This window comes from Notechis scutatus, chromosome Z (assembly GCF_049901735.1).
Source record: "Notechis scutatus isolate UNSWTSFEM ecotype Mainland chromosome Z, rNotScu1.2, whole genome shotgun sequence".
NCBI lineage: Eukaryota > Metazoa > Chordata > Lepidosauria > Squamata > Elapidae > Notechis > Notechis scutatus.
The window spans coordinates 18,817,429-18,833,085 of NC_142025.1; the positions used below are offsets into that span (position 1 = coordinate 18,817,429).

The 15,657-nt window shown below is 38.5% G+C and overlaps 1 long non-coding RNA gene across 4 annotated transcripts in view; it reads right to left on the reverse strand.

Annotated features, from left to right (window-relative positions):
- Positions 1-15,657, reverse strand: part of LOC113414969 (uncharacterized) — a 45,315-nt gene that overhangs the window by 5,637 nt on the left and 24,021 nt on the right. Inside the window, exons 1-2 of one of the 4 annotated variants that reach the window (XR_015746147.1) lie at positions 13,840-14,190; positions 2,527-2,673 (exon numbers count right to left, since the gene is read on the reverse strand). This is a non-coding gene — a long non-coding RNA (uncharacterized LOC113414969). Of the gene's footprint in view, positions 1-474; positions 635-2,526; positions 2,991-13,839; positions 14,191-15,657 lie in introns of those variants that run through there. The other 3 variants (XR_015746149.1, XR_015746146.1, XR_015746148.1) reach the window with 3 other exon arrangements.

The following is a 15,657-nucleotide window of genomic DNA, read 5'->3' on the forward strand; positions in this document are numbered from 1 at the left end:
TGGCTTATGTGCCTGCAGAGAGAGCTCTGCATGCCACCTCTGGCACACATACCATAGGTTCACCATCGCAGATCTACTATCACCATCAGTCTCTCTTAGCCGTAGAAGAAAGCTGGGTCAAACCATGTCCAAATTCTTATGGAGAAAATTTAAAGGACTATTCCTTCCAGTTGCCAGTGGTGAGGACTTGAAGGCTCTCCTACACAAAATTCCATCTCTGTTATTAACAATAACAGAGTATTTGATTGTATTTTGATTATAATGTAGTCATTACAAGCTGCTTAATATAACATTCAGCAGGAAACAGTTGTATTATGTAATATTTTTTGGAAAATCGCAAATGAAGAACCTGGATTACAGATTAAGTTTATAATTAATAACAGCAACTGTATTAAATTTGGATTGTATTTCATATATATATATACATGTCTACACTGGGACACTCAGGGCTCAGGTGGGTCCATTTCTCCTCACCATTTGGTGGAAGGGAAGCTCAGCAAATCTGCAGATGACACAATGCTGGATGAGTTGCTAAGATCTCAGGAGACAGACTCCAGGGCCGAAGAATCTTGCTAGCCTTGAACACTCTGGCCTATTCAACAAAATGCTGTTCAGTGTTAGGTTCTCCTTGAAGCTGGAAAAAACCAGATGCACAAGTACAAGATAAGCAGCATGTGGCTTGGCAGGCAGTAGTACTTGCAAGAACCATATGGCTATCTTAGTAGTCCACAGATTACACATCAGTCAATAGTGCATTGCAGCTGCCAAAAAAAAAAAATAAGCTCATGTAATGTTGCTCTGCATCAATAGAGGTATAATGTCAAATCACAGGAAATTGTATTTCCTCTCTACACCATACTGGTAAGACCACCTCTGAGATACTGTGTCTAATGTTGGTCATCATGCAGGAAGAATGCTGAGGAAACAGAAGGCAAAGAAGAGCAAGGAAGATTCTGAGGAACTTGGTGGCTAAACCCTATGAAGGATTACTAACAGAACTATATATGTTTAGCCTAAAGAAGAGAAGGCTAAGCAGACACATCCTTTGCAGTTTTTCAATAATTAAAGGACTGGCACAGAGAAGAGTGTATTACCAGTGGTGGGATTCAATTTTTTTTTACTACCGGTTTTGTGGGCATGGCTTGATGGGTGTGGTTCAGGGGAAGGATACTGTAAAATCCCCATTCCCTCCCCACCCCACTAACCTGCTTTCCAGCTCTGTTCTCCTATGCAGGTCAACAAAAGAAGGCTCAGCTGATCAGCTGGGATTCGGGAGGCAGAGAATAGGTGAGGGCGGGACCAGTCAGAGCTGGTATTTACCGATTCTCTGAACTACTCAAAATTTCCACTACCGGTTCCCCAGAACTGGTCAGAACCTGCTGAATACCACCTCTGGGTATTACAGGTAGTTTAATGATTCTAAGTGGGGTGGGGTGACAGGTGTATGATGCAGGCATAAGTGTGGACAGGCTGCCAAATGACCAAATTTCGATCATACAAGCATATGGAAATTGTAACACCTGTACTTTGAAGAGCAGCTGTAACTACCATTTGTTAATAACTGGTTACTTCAGATAAGGAAAACATTTCCTGACCAGGAAAACTAGTAAGCAAAGGAAACTAGTAAGCTTATTTCCTGGAGATGTGGTGCTCCATCACTAGAGATTTTCAAATAAAGCCACCTCTTATACTGCTCCAGTATCACTGATAGGAATCACCGCCCTATATATCTTCACTGAAAGGAAATTGGGAGCGTCCCAGTTAAAGTGTGATCAGCCATGATAGTGGTAGTGAGGGAGGGATAAGCGAAAAAGTACGGTTTCTTTTTTCTACTTACAGAGGGAGAAGATGCTAAGCCCCTTTCTTAGGGTTTAGAAATGCATAAAACGTCTGAAGGATCTGCAAGCCTTCTTTGTGATTAAAAAGAAAAGCTATTTGCAATAAATAAACTGGAAAGTTATTATGAATCAATATAGCAAGAGACTGAATGTATAGACACACACACACACACACACACACATATAAACATGCTCAAACGCATCTAGAAGTGGAATTTACTAGAGTCTTAGGAGAACAGAGACAGGAAATTAAATCAAAATATTGCCATCCCTTAATATAGTATCCAAATAATATCTACAATACCTGGGCCAATAGCTTCATTATCAATGGGACTTTCGTGGGTGTGTTTGCTTAGCCTCACCTGTGGATCTTTTCAACATTCTAAGAGGCCCAGTGATAAAATCTACGCCTGGTTCCCAATTTAAATCGTGTATTATCACCTTTTTCTTCATTGAAGCCCAGTAACCAGTTTCGGGGAAATGGGAAATACTGAAATAAAGCATATTCTCACTACCTTTATGTTGATAACTTGAATAAAGCATTTTGATCCAGCTGACCATTTCAAAAATTGGATTCTACTTCAAATGCCCCTCTCCATTTAGAGAGGGTTGGCAGTTGCAGAAGTGATTTTTTTGGGGGTGGGGTTACTCTACCACAGTACATGCACAAAATCTAAATGTTACTCACCTGGTGATATCTGAAGTTCTCCCATAGTGTCTCCGTCCCATTCTCCTAATTATTTGTACAAAAGGTAGCTTTCCATCGCAGTCTGCGCTTTCAAAGAATCGAGGAAACGGAATCCTGCATCAACTTGGTATTGTTTTTCATAGGCTCCTAGAATTCAATTCAGTACTCTAGTTAGGAAATGCCCTTTACAGATCAGAATTATTCTTCCCTCTTCAGGTTACTTCCTATTATTCCCAGAATGGAAGGATCTTCTTTCACAACCTCGGATTCCCTGCTGGGAAAGTTTGAGCCATTTTCCACTCTTAAATAAAAGCCTCATAGGCTGTGCCTCAAAATTTGCTCCTAATTCATACCAGGTTTTCCATCTCAAGTTCCCATTCTGTTTCCTCCAAGACTTCTTCTCTCTATTGGGCCACACCCTTTCCTTTGAATTCCTCAATTCTCTGGCCATGCTCCTTCCTAGGACACAGAGACTTTCTTGGATTCTTTTTATTTCTTAAATTTATTATTCCACTGTTGCCTTCTGGATAGAATAGAATAGAATAACAGAGTTGGAAGGGACCTTGAAGGTCTTCTAGTCCAACTCAAGCAGTAGACCTTGTATCATTTCAGACAAATGGTACTCTAACTTCTTCTTAAAAACCTCTTGTGATGAAGGACCCACAACCTCTGGTGGCAAGCTGTTCCACTGGTTAATCGTCCTTATTGTTAGGACGTTTCTCCTTAATTCTAGGCTGCTTCTCTTCTTGACTAGCCTTCCTGCTTACTTTCTCTCCTTCTTTCCCACCAACAGTATTCCTTTCCAGTGTTCTCCCATCAAGGTACATGGAAAAACCATCCACTCAGTCATACAATGTCAGCTCTACCTTGCTGGCCATTCATATGTTTTATTTGACTCATACCTTCACGACAACCTCCATAACGGACTTTGATAGAAGTTTCCTGGCTACTAGCAACCACAATGACTGATCTTGAGAACACAATCCAGCACTTCTCTAGGTTTAAAATATTACAGTACAAAGGAAAGAAAAATTCATCTTTCCTTGAAGATTGATATGGGACCTGCCATTTAACATCTTTCATAAAGAAATGAATACTTTGTAGCTCAGGAGGAAAGTTTGTTAACTTACGGTAGCCCAAACCAATGGTGGGTTTCATTTTTTTTTGCCACCGGTTGTGTGGGCATGGCTTGGTAGGCACACTTTGCTACTAACCTCCTGCAATCCTACACTCTCCCTGTAGCTTCAAAAGCTGATGCACGGCAATCCGCTGTGCTGCGCAAAGCATCTGAGATTGAAAAACAGGAAATAAAAGTCAGTATAGAGCTGGGTGGGCCCAGCAGCTGATCATCGGAGTGAACCGGTTTGCTCGCAGATGATCATCAGACGAAGCAGGCCAAACCAGAAGAATACCACAACTGGCCCAAACTCTGAAGGAGTCAAGTAGTATTTTTAAAATTCACTAGTTTTAAAGGTATAAGCTTTTGTGAGCTGAAAGCTGACAAATTTGCACCTTTTAATACATTTTGTCAGATTGAATAGATGCTACCAGATGCCTCAGATATTGTTTTTTCTTAGAATATTCTTTTTCTTACTTTAAATTTATTTTATGGTAATTGATAGGATTACATTTATAAGTCAGGGTGACTTTTTAGGTTTGTTTTCATAATGGTTCCATATATATATATGTATATATGTGTGTGTGTGTGTGTGTGTGTGTGTGTGTGTGTGTATATATATATATATATATATATATATATATATATATATATATATATATATATATATATATATATATATATATATATATATATATATATATATATATATATATATGGTGTTGCTTGGTTCGGGTATTTTCCCACGTCATTGTAGTTCTTTTAAAGTTGTAGCAACGTTTCAGCAGAATCTCATCTGCCATCATCAGGCTTCTGTATTGCCAGCCTGATGATGGCAGATGAGATTCTGCTGAAACGTTGCTACAACTTTAAAAGAACTACAATGACGTGTGAAAATACTCCTAACCAAGTCAACACCATATATATATATATTTGTCTCTGTTTTTCTTCTGTAAGCTGCCTTGGGAGGATATCTGTCTTCAAGGAGATTTCAAATACATAAATAAAGATTGGCCAAAATTAATTGCCTCTAAGAATTTTCTCAAAGTAATTTGTTTGAAAACAACATTCCAGTCTCTCAAAGATATCAAGGTTAACTCTCACTGGTCTGATATAGCACTTTTGTTTTGACTATCCAGGCCTGCAAAGATTCAGTATTCCTGAATAAAACAAATGTTTGTTTTTGAAACGAGTCCCTTGTAGAGACAGTGCAAGGACAAAAATATTTCAAAAAATTCCATTTTATTTTGGAGAATTGGAGAAACTCACAGCATATCTTTTAAAATGATTTAGTCAAAACAGCATTATGAGCAAATATTTATTGTTGATATTTTCTTCATAATGACCTTTCCAGAAAAATTAAGACAGACCAAACAAATGTGAGCCATCTCTGGAAACGGATTGCTGTTGTGTTTTTGTTAAAATCCGGGGTGTCTTTTACCTGCCTTATTATGGCAGAGAGTTAGAATGGTTAAGAACGCTATCTTTTTCTTGTAGCTTCTTCTGTTTTTGGCCTTGCTGGGAATTTGGCTTTGGTTGTGAGCCAACGTGAGTTAGAAGTGGGAAATGGAAGAACTTTTACAGCTGTTCTTGAGTCAGAGAATGTTTCCATGTTTTAAATCAGTTACTAAAAAGGCATTTTCAAAACAAAAAGAAAACAAAATAGAAAAAGAGAATCTCACAAGGGCTGGTTTGTGAATTAAATAGGCTTGGTTACAAATCATAAAGTTTATTCAGAAATAATGTATTATTACAAAGGACGTGTCAGTCCTGAGAAAGCCGAAACTGAGCAATCCCTATGGACTCCTGAACCTTATTTGGCCACACAAGCTGGCAGATTTCTTATACAGCAATGGATCAGGGTTAACTTCCTGCCTTCAAATCGGAGAAAATAAACTATGGTTGCCTGGATTTCTGAAATAATTAAGAATAACTACAGATACTTTCTGAGTCATTAGGAGAGACAGACAGGATTTGCAAAGTAAAACATTCATGGCAAGGCTGTGACTTTTTGGAACTTTTAGAAGGGATAGCTTAATTATACAATCTACATAATCTTATAATGGATGGTTGTAAGAAATCCCTCATTAGGAAGCCCCAGAAATCTTACTGCCCGGGTGGTTCAAATAATACATGTGAAGCCAGTTAACATTTCATAGCCAAAACCATCTCATGGGGTTGGGGGTGGGGTTGGAAGGGCATGCTTCCTTGTTTTGTTGGGATTACAGAAAAGTATGAGTTGCCTAAACACATTTACTTCTAGATTATGGACTGTGTGACCATAATCAGTGAAATTCAAGGTGAAAAATCTATGTAATTATCTTCTGCTGGTACATTGCCAAGACAAACTCTACCCATCATTTTCTGCTACGCATCAAAAGTTACATTTTCTGTGTTGTGGCAGTTGAAACACTGATGTTGGGTTTACTTCAGGGGTGAGATTCTACCGGTTCAGCCCAGTTCAGCCCTGTTCAGCTGGTAGCTCTGAAGATCAGCTGAGAGCGAACCGGTTCGCTCTGAAGATCAAGGTATTTCCTTTTTTTCAACCCACCGATCAGCTGTTTTCCAAAGATCATCTGTGCTGCATGATTTAGATTAGCTAGAAAGCAGGAAATCATCAGATTTCTTGCTTTCTAGCTAATTTAAATTGCGTGGCAGAGCTGATTCCACCCCCCTCGCTATTATACTGCTTCGCTCAGGAGACTTTCCTGCAGCCCAGGAGGCAAAAAACGGGGTACAGGGGAGGGTTAGGGTTAGGACACCCTGTTTTTGCTTCCAGGAGGCTTCCCTGAGGCCCAGTAGGCAAACAAAAATAAAATATATTTTTTTCTAGAAGTAACAGTGGTTGCAAGTTGCAGAAAGGTTTGCTTGTTCTCTGTACAGGTAGGAAGAAGTGAGAAAGCAGCAATAGCTCCCAGTGTTAGGATGATCAAGGTGACTTCAGTAAGACATCTTGCTAAGGACTCTCACCCCCAATCTTGCACCTGCCTCTACAACCTGGTATTTAGGACTTGTAGTATTTAGAGGGCATCATGTATGTTAATTTAACTGAAATCCTTAGAAGTAAAACTGGGAGAGCTAAATAGAGATGAAGGAGGGACAATTTCATGGAGGGCTACTTTAATTTTGTGGTGTATAAATGTTATTCCTCATATTCATGAAAGTTTAGCCATGTATTTCTTCCAAACTTCCAAATTGTGCCATGGCTTTGTTGTAAGTAAAAGTATCTCATTTCATACATTTCATTACATTTCTGTTTGATCCCTCCTCTAAGCAGCTCAGAGCACAGATGTGTATATACAGTATATTCAAACAGCAACCCTATTGATAGGGCAAGAAAAGGAAATGGCTAGAACAGTGTTTCCAGACCTTGATAGCTTTCAGATGTGTGGACTCCAATCCCCAGAATTCCCCAGCAGGCCCTGCAACGGGATCCACATATCTGACAGCTGCCAAGCTGCCAGGGCTGAGAAATACTGTGACAGAGCATGATAAATTAGGTAATAAAAGATAATTTTTTAAATTAAGCTTATCGAATCTCAGTGATTCTCAAAGTTAAGAATGTGAAACTGATTAATAGAGGAAATGAGGTGACACTTGCATTCTAAACATAGAACTATGAAACAATTCTTCCTGGTTCCATTTCTAGATGAATAAATAAATAACAGAGGTGAATATCAACTACATAATATCTCTAGGAGAAAAAAAACTGTGACCCTTCTTCTGTTTCCACTTCCTCTTTATGATTCAGCAGTCACTCCACTGAATCATCTTAGTAAACTGCTGCCCATAGGAGTACAGTATATGAGAAATATCAGCCTTTGATATCAGTTCTCAGATATTATTATTATTTGATGTTTGTAGTTTCTTTTTCTTTTTGAAAGTATCTAATGAAAACTTTGGAAATATGAAAGGGGGTTGGCTGAAATGCAACCAACACATTTAGTTTCAAAACTTTTTATTTTAAAATTGATTAAATCTTTATTAAATTTCATAATAGAAAATACAAGTGAAAATAAAGATAGTAGAGAAAGGGAAAAGGAGGGGAAGAAAATTATGGTTTAAGAAGAAACTTTTATTTTATTTAATCTTCAAGAAGCTTTAAAACTTTTGAGTAGATCACTATCTGTAAAACTGATTTTTTTAAAATAGCATTTGGCCTTTCTCAATCTTGTATCTTCTATATCAGTGATCCCCAACCTTTTTTATGCCGCGGCCCGGTACCGGCATCAGCTGGGCGCCGCGGCCCGGTACCGGCATCAGCTGGGTGCCGCCATCTTTTTGATGAAAAGTGCTTCCGGTGACCTCACCGGAAGCACTTTTTCATCAAAGATGGCGGCGCCGCGCTTTCCAGTGAGCTTTTCTGGGTAGAAAGCCATTTCTACCCGGAAAAGCTCACCGAAGCGCTAGCGCTGCCATCTTTTGATGAAAAGTGCTTCCGGTGAGCTTTCTACCCGGAAAAGCTCACCGGAAGCACTTTTTCATCAAAAAGATGGCGGCGCCCAGCAACCAGCGCCCGGTAGGACTTGTTCTGCGGACGTACCGGTCCCCGGACCGGTGGTTGGGGACCCCTGTTCTATATCATTCCCCGCAACTCTGTTTCATGGACCGGTACCTGGCCAGGGCCTGTTGGGAACCTGGCTGCACTAGTAGCGGGCGAGCATGTGAAGCTCCATTTATGGGATTAGGTTGGGGATGCAAAATCATCTCCTCCCTCTGCTTCCCACTGCCAGTCAACCGAGCTAGAAAGGTTGAGAACTGTTGCTCTATACAATGAGCAGAATTTCCTACAGTTTCCTTTCACCATGTCTATTTTGTTAACTATTGACAAGTAACTATTTCTTCTTTTTCTGTTTATAAATAAGAACAGTGGGTAATAATAATTAAGACCTGTGGTGGCGCAGTGGTTAAAGTGCAGTACTGCAGGCTACTTCTGCTGACTGCCAGCTGCCTGAAATTTGGCAGTTCGAATCTCACCAGGCTCAGGCTCAAGGCTCAAGGTGTCAGCGTTCCAACTAATCAACTCCAAACCAATAAACTCCGAGACAGACATTCCCTCCAAGTTCCATTTAGAGTTGTCATATTGGCACATCTGGGAAAACCTGAATCTGAGAGTTCCGGGTTTTCCCTTCCCAAACCATCCCCTGCGTCCATCAGTCCATCACATGGCCCAATCAAATCTTCATCCCAACTGGAGACATCTGTCCAGCCCATCCCCTCCAAGTGCAGGGCAACATGTCCTTGACTCTCTGAGAAAGAATATTATTGTGTCTAATCTTCCACCTCACTGTGAAATCCCCCCTCCCAAATTTCCAGGCACTAAATATGGCAGCCTCAAGCTTCCAAGTAAAATATGGCTTCCAAGGCTGACACATGGTTGACTCAGCCTCCCATCCTTCCGAGGTCAGTATAATGAGGACCCAGATTGTTGGGGGCAATATGCTGACTCTGTAAACCACTGTAAAGCACTGTAAAGTGGTACATAAGTCTAAGTGTTATCGTTATTGCTAACTGCAACAATGGAGTCAAAACATTCATTGTAGAATTCTCAGTCTGCAGCTTTGCAGCAGAGTTGAAAGGAATACAAAGCTCTGAAGTCAACCCTGATGTCTTCAGGTAGGTCTGATAGCAGTGGAATAATTTGGCATAAGGCAGCATTCTGTGAGGCCTAACTCACAGAATGACTTATTTATTTTTGAGAAAAAATATACTAAATAATAGCTTGCATTTGTCTGAATGGTATCAATAATCTAAAAAACAAATTTCATTCTGTACATCAGAAGTAGGAGTCTATGCTGAGCAATCTAAAGGCTCATGCCCAATGCCAAGGAATGCTAGAGATAAAATTCAGCAACATCTGGAAGACCATAACATGTTCATTTTTGCTTTACCTACTAGCATTTCATTAACCATTCTGGAATTTAGAGTGTGTATATCCTAACCTTCTGTTGCTTTCATTTTATGCAAAGACAGGTGCCTCTTGGTGAAGATTCATACCTGATTAACAATCTCAACCATTATATGGGAAAACACTTTTCTATAAGTTCCTGTCTGGCACTTTCCATATACTATATGAAAATAGTATAACCCTAATATATATTATAGGTATCCGAGAAATGATACTTTATTTTGAATAACATTTACTTCTCTTGGCTTCATTGCCTGCACAAAGGAGAACTTTGCTAGATCAAATCAAAAGCTTATCCAGTCCAGTATTATGTGTCATATGGTAGCTAATCAGCTGAATCTGTGGAGCCCATATCTGGACGTGAAGGTACCAGCCAGTTTACATTGTGCTTACTAACAATTAATATTTAATCACACAGCTGTTCTTTCTAAGTGATAACCATTAACCCAATTTTCCATGAATCTGTCTGGTCCATATCATCAATATTGATTGTGGCAATATAATTGAACTATAATGTTAAATAAATACAGTAAATATTTTATTTATTGGTCCTTCTTTATTGGACCAATAAAGAAAATATTTAGTCTTACCTTATTCTGTTTCTACTGTTTTCATTGTTATGCTTTATTTAATTGCAGGCCTTCTGCTCAAAACTGAACTCTCCAAAAATCATTCCGCATAGAAACTAATTTCTTATTTTGAATCATGGCCATTTCCATTCAGAACACTTCAGCTAATTTCATTGCTCAGTTGTCCATGTAAGAGAATCAAGCACATGTTTTCTTTCCTGACAACATTTATGCAATGTGGGTATTAGTGCCACTTCTATGTAAAATTAATCAAATTCAAACTTTGACTTTTATGCAGATAGGACTTCGCACAAGAAAAGCCAATTTGGTGTGAAATCTACCTTGTCTATGATATTTTGTTTCTACTTGTTATTTTTTTTAATCTCTCTGTTATCTTCTTTATCTTACTATTGTTTATTCAGCATCAGTCATAAAAGATAGAACTTGTCACCCAGATTGAAAGTCCACAATAATTTTCCTTGAAAAGAATCAAGACATCATTTGTTTCCCTGATCTTAACCCACATTGATAATAAACAACACCAGTTTGATTGGAAAGGAACAAAAATCATTCAACATACTAACACCTGTCACATATGAATTTATTGAAGCCTGGTATTCTACCAAAGGAACAACAAGCATATTGCTCTCTAGATCCAACATATGAATATATAAAAAACCAGACCACTGGAACAACCAATCAACAAGAGAACCAATCAGCAGCTCAAAATTTAAATAAAGCTTCAAACAAACAACCAATCAGATGACCAACCGACCACACTGGCACACAAAAAATTTATAAGCTGAGGAGAATTGGACAAGAAAATCCTGCTGATAAAGTTACCTAGTTTGGTAATGAAATGTTCAGAAACTAAATTGAAACAAACTTGGAGAGCAAATCACTGCCAAAAACCATTTGTTTGTATTTGGTAAGAGTGAAAGATCGAGTGTCAAGTCCTCTCCTCCCCCCCCGCCCCCTCCCCAGCCAAGCCAAATGAAGTATCTTCAGCAACATGGGGATAGCTCCTTTATTGCACTGTTCTACCCTGCTGCAATGTATGTGTGATATCAATACCAGGACAATATTGCTAAAATCCACTGTTGACCTATTTTTCCTTTAACTCTCGACTTCTCTCCCAATTAGGTGACAAATAGGTTGGAAAAAGTCTCAGCAACATGGATCTGACCTTTGCATACATAGTCCAATACTAGAGAGAGATAAAATATATTCCTTTGCATTGATGAATTTTGCTCCTGGGAAAATTCAATATTTCCCAAATTCATAGCCTTATTCCCAGTCTGTTTTCATGGCTCTGAGCCTGTTTTCTGCACATATTTCCAGAACATGTGAAACAGATATATAAGGCTTAAGGCATTTCTAAGTTTGGTCCAAGCTTTTTGTACATCTCAGGTAATTTTCCTTTCAGGAGAGCTGCCTGAATAATGCAGCAGTTCTAAAGTCACCCTAAGTTCTCCCTATAATCTCATGACAGGTATGTATTATTTGATGATTCCGTCAGATAATTCAATATACATTGCTCCCATCCCAACCCTTGCTCTCCCAAAAAAGAGTTCATGATTACATAAAATTTGCATAAATATGTTTATTAAAAGAGATGCATATTTAGATATGGCATATTTTAATCGTGAAACATTTCACCTTTATCGGGAACATAATGTCTTTGCCTGCCTTCTTAATGTACAGGCCAGATATAAACTGTGAATCAGAATCAGACCTCTAAAGATAAGATAAAGAATTCAGTCACCTCTTTTCCTCTGTTCCTTTCACTTTCAAATAGGCTAGAATGGCTAGCTGTTCTAATAAAGGATAATGTCAAAGAAAAAAAATGCTGCTTGATATCATCTCATATATAGGACATGACCAGGTTTTCCTGGTTTGGCTTCTTCTGTATGATTTAAAGCACCTTGATCTGTAATTGTTCTGAAGATTTTAATGTTCAAGGTTTTAAGAGCCCTCTGTGGATGCCAAGGTCTGAATGTGTGATCTTGTGAACTCAAAGTGTAATCTTTGCCCCTGGGGCTGAACTTATAATATTTAGCCCTGTCCCACTTTCAAAATAATATTCTGTGTTCATTTCTGTTATCCTTAAGAGACAGGCAGGCAATCTGACCTCTAGGTGCCCTTTGGATGATGTGAACTTCCAGCTTTTATGAATGCCAGTAGTAAGGGGATATGAGACTTGTACGCAAGTGGGATATCTCTGCATTGAGGCTAGGCAATAACAGCAGGAGTCATAGTGCAGGAATTTCACCCGTTACTATTGTGACCAGAAGTAGATTTCTTTTATTCCTAAACTAATGCTTTCACTTTGTATGTGGAATAAAAAATCTCAAGCATCTCTCCACTTGTGAAATTGCTTGGCTTATTTGTGGCCAAGTCAGCAGAAATCCATCCAGTTTGCAGGGAGCGCCAAGGATCTGGCAAGGAGGAGAGGAGAATCTTATTTTAAAAGCTTATTATAACTTTATGGAAATATCTAATTAGGGAAGAGCAGTACAGTGTATATTCTCTGAATAATGGCATGCTTTTAAAATTATTATTTCAAGCAGTAAAACCCATGCAAATGTTCTCTTACTAGGCTCAATTTTCATATTTTATGTGTGATTTTGACAGCTTTATTTTGACAGCCTTCCACAAGCATAAGATTTCACCTGATGAAATTACAAGGAGGATCAAGAACACATTCTCCAAACATTCTTAGTCCAGCTCTGTGCTAATTTTTTCCAGCAAATTTCCCCTTGAAGATTTTCATGGATAACAGCTGATGTTTTTATCTGTGGTATCTCCTATAAAAGAATGTGACTTCAATTTAAAAAGTTTTGAATGGTAATGGATAGCAGTGGTGACTTTTACTAATTAAAACAACTACCTATCCCTTCTAAATTGACAGGACAAGCTACTATATATAAATAAGTAGCAAATTCCACACTCCTTCGCACTGATGATGTTACCCAGTTGGGTAATGAAAAGTCTGCAAGCAAACAATCAAGTTCAGACAGCATGAAGTCTTCCAGTGCGCCTTCCATTTATTTTTTTGACCCCAAGAGATTTCCTGGGCCCATATACTCATTAAGGGGCTTGATAGTCTCAGCATTTGACTTTTGTAATCACATCTTCTGTCCTCTAATTACTAAGCCATTTGGCATCGGCAAAATTGTACCATTAACATTTTATAGATGATATTATTTCTGCCCCCAAAATGTTTGACATCATTTCTCTCCTCTCCTTTTTACTTTACAACATCAAACTCCCTCTATAATTTCCAAACCCTCAGAAGACATTTGGGGAAATAGCACTATTCCCCAAAAGTGGAACATTTCTGACTCTAGAACAACTTTGGGAGGAACAAAGTTATACAATCTGCAACAGATGTGATCAAGATAAATAGCTGTCTGAGATGTTTAATTCATAGCAGGCCAATATAATTTGTGATCCACAAAGCCTATTCAGAATTAAGGAGAATGTGACCTACGTGCTTCTGACTTTTATTAAATACAGAACAGTTGTAGCTTAGTTTGCACTGTGAAAGTAATAACATTGCATTCAACCATGCAGTTGCGGCCACCATCTTGATTTTTTCCACTTACCCTTATGGGCTCCCCTGCTTGGATAAATGGGTAAACTTTCCTTTTTATATTACTGAAAATTAAAACAGTAGACAGTACTAAATGAACCAACTGTATGACACTGAATAAAACATTCACAGCTGTACATTCTTCTCTATACATCAAGGTTTCCATAACTCCATTTGGCAAAGTACTAAAAATTAATGCCTTAGATCCTATAACAAGATTATGTGCTCTTTCTCCTTTAGACATCTCATGACAAGTAGAATCTGTAGCAATTTAAATATTTTGCTTTCATTCTCCTCTTTATCTCCTGAAATCCCCATGACAAAATTCAGCCTCTGCTCCCAAATTAGATTTAAACTGGTCATTTCTTAAGCTGTAAGTAGAGAAGAGTAGAGTAATGTAGAGTACTTAAGCTGAAAGGATAATATAGGGTATAGTATAGGATATAGTATAGTAAGGAGGGTGGTTCTCACCCTACGGTCATCACAGGAGTCCACAAAGGTTTGAAGAAATGTTATGATTTAAATCTTGAGTTAGATCTTGGGGGTATGTGGCCACAACAAGTATTTAAATGGGGTCCAAAAGGTTGAGAACCACTAGTTTAGTACTTAAGCTCTAAAAATAGTTGAGTGGAGTAGGTAGAGTAGAGTAGAGTAGGATAGGGGAAGTCAGAGTAGAGTACAGGATAGTATAGTATATTATAATACAGTACAGTATGGTATATCATAGTGCAGGTAATCCTTGATCCCGCCAATTTTAGTTGTATGTTGTGATGGTTGTAAAGTGGGGAACCCACATGACTGACCCAAATTTGTGAACTTTTTCCTAGCAGTCATTAAGCAAATGTTGCTGTTGATAAATGAACCCATTGTCCGCTATGCGGTGTTTTTTGCCAAAAACTAGAAGTAATGATCAATTTTTGGCAAAAACATCCTTGGGCCAGTTGCTTAGTGCCTAAATGTATTGATGTAACCATGGGAGGGAAGCTATTGGATCTTTAGAACTGGGTCATAGTTTGCCCTGGGAACTCTATCATAACTTCAAACAGTCACTAAGCAACCAGTCATAACTCAAAGATTACCTATATGTAAGATGTATTATGAGTGTAAGCCAGCAGGGGTATCAACTTGGTGACTGTGATCACATAATTGAAGCCCCTCCCCCCTTTTAAAAGTTCATCTTGATATGTACCACACATTAAAAAGGGACAGGAGTTAGATTACCTAGGTCATGATCCCCATCTTGATTTTCTTTTACAACCCACCCCCACCTGGATACCTTGTATTATATCCAGTCTACAACACAGTCCTTTCAGAAGTTTCAAGAAGGCTCCACACCAATATGCACCACTCAGGTAACCGTGACAACACAGATAAACCTCCAGCTGGCCTTAACTACTCACTAAAAGAATGTAAATGATGAGCTGTCTGCAAAGAATGAAAATCCTTCTATCCCCAACCATCTAGTCAGAGGTGAAGATGCAACAATTGTCAATTCCCATATGGTGAAAGCAATAGAGAAGAAAACGCAGTTACCTTTCTGGATGGATCTGTGTGCTTGTGTGCCAAAAGGAATAACACTCTCTTCTGACATGAATTGTCAAACAGTTTAATAGATGGAGGGCTATTAGATCTGAAGGTTGGGCTGTATAGATAGGGAAGTGAAATAAAACAAAGCATAACCATCTCAGTATCTCTCAGCTGCTAGGAGCATGTCCAGTCCTGGTCTGGGATGTCACACCTCTCTTTCAATAACCTAGAAAGCAAGGTATTTAACATGGCCAAGAGTTCTATGTATTTCATTTATTTATTTTATTAAATTTGTATGCCAAATATCTTGATGTTTGGGGATGGCTTAAGATGGCTTAGAAAATAATAAAAGCCATTTGAAATACGAAAACATTAACATTACAAAAATGCATTACCTTTTACTAGTAAATGGAAT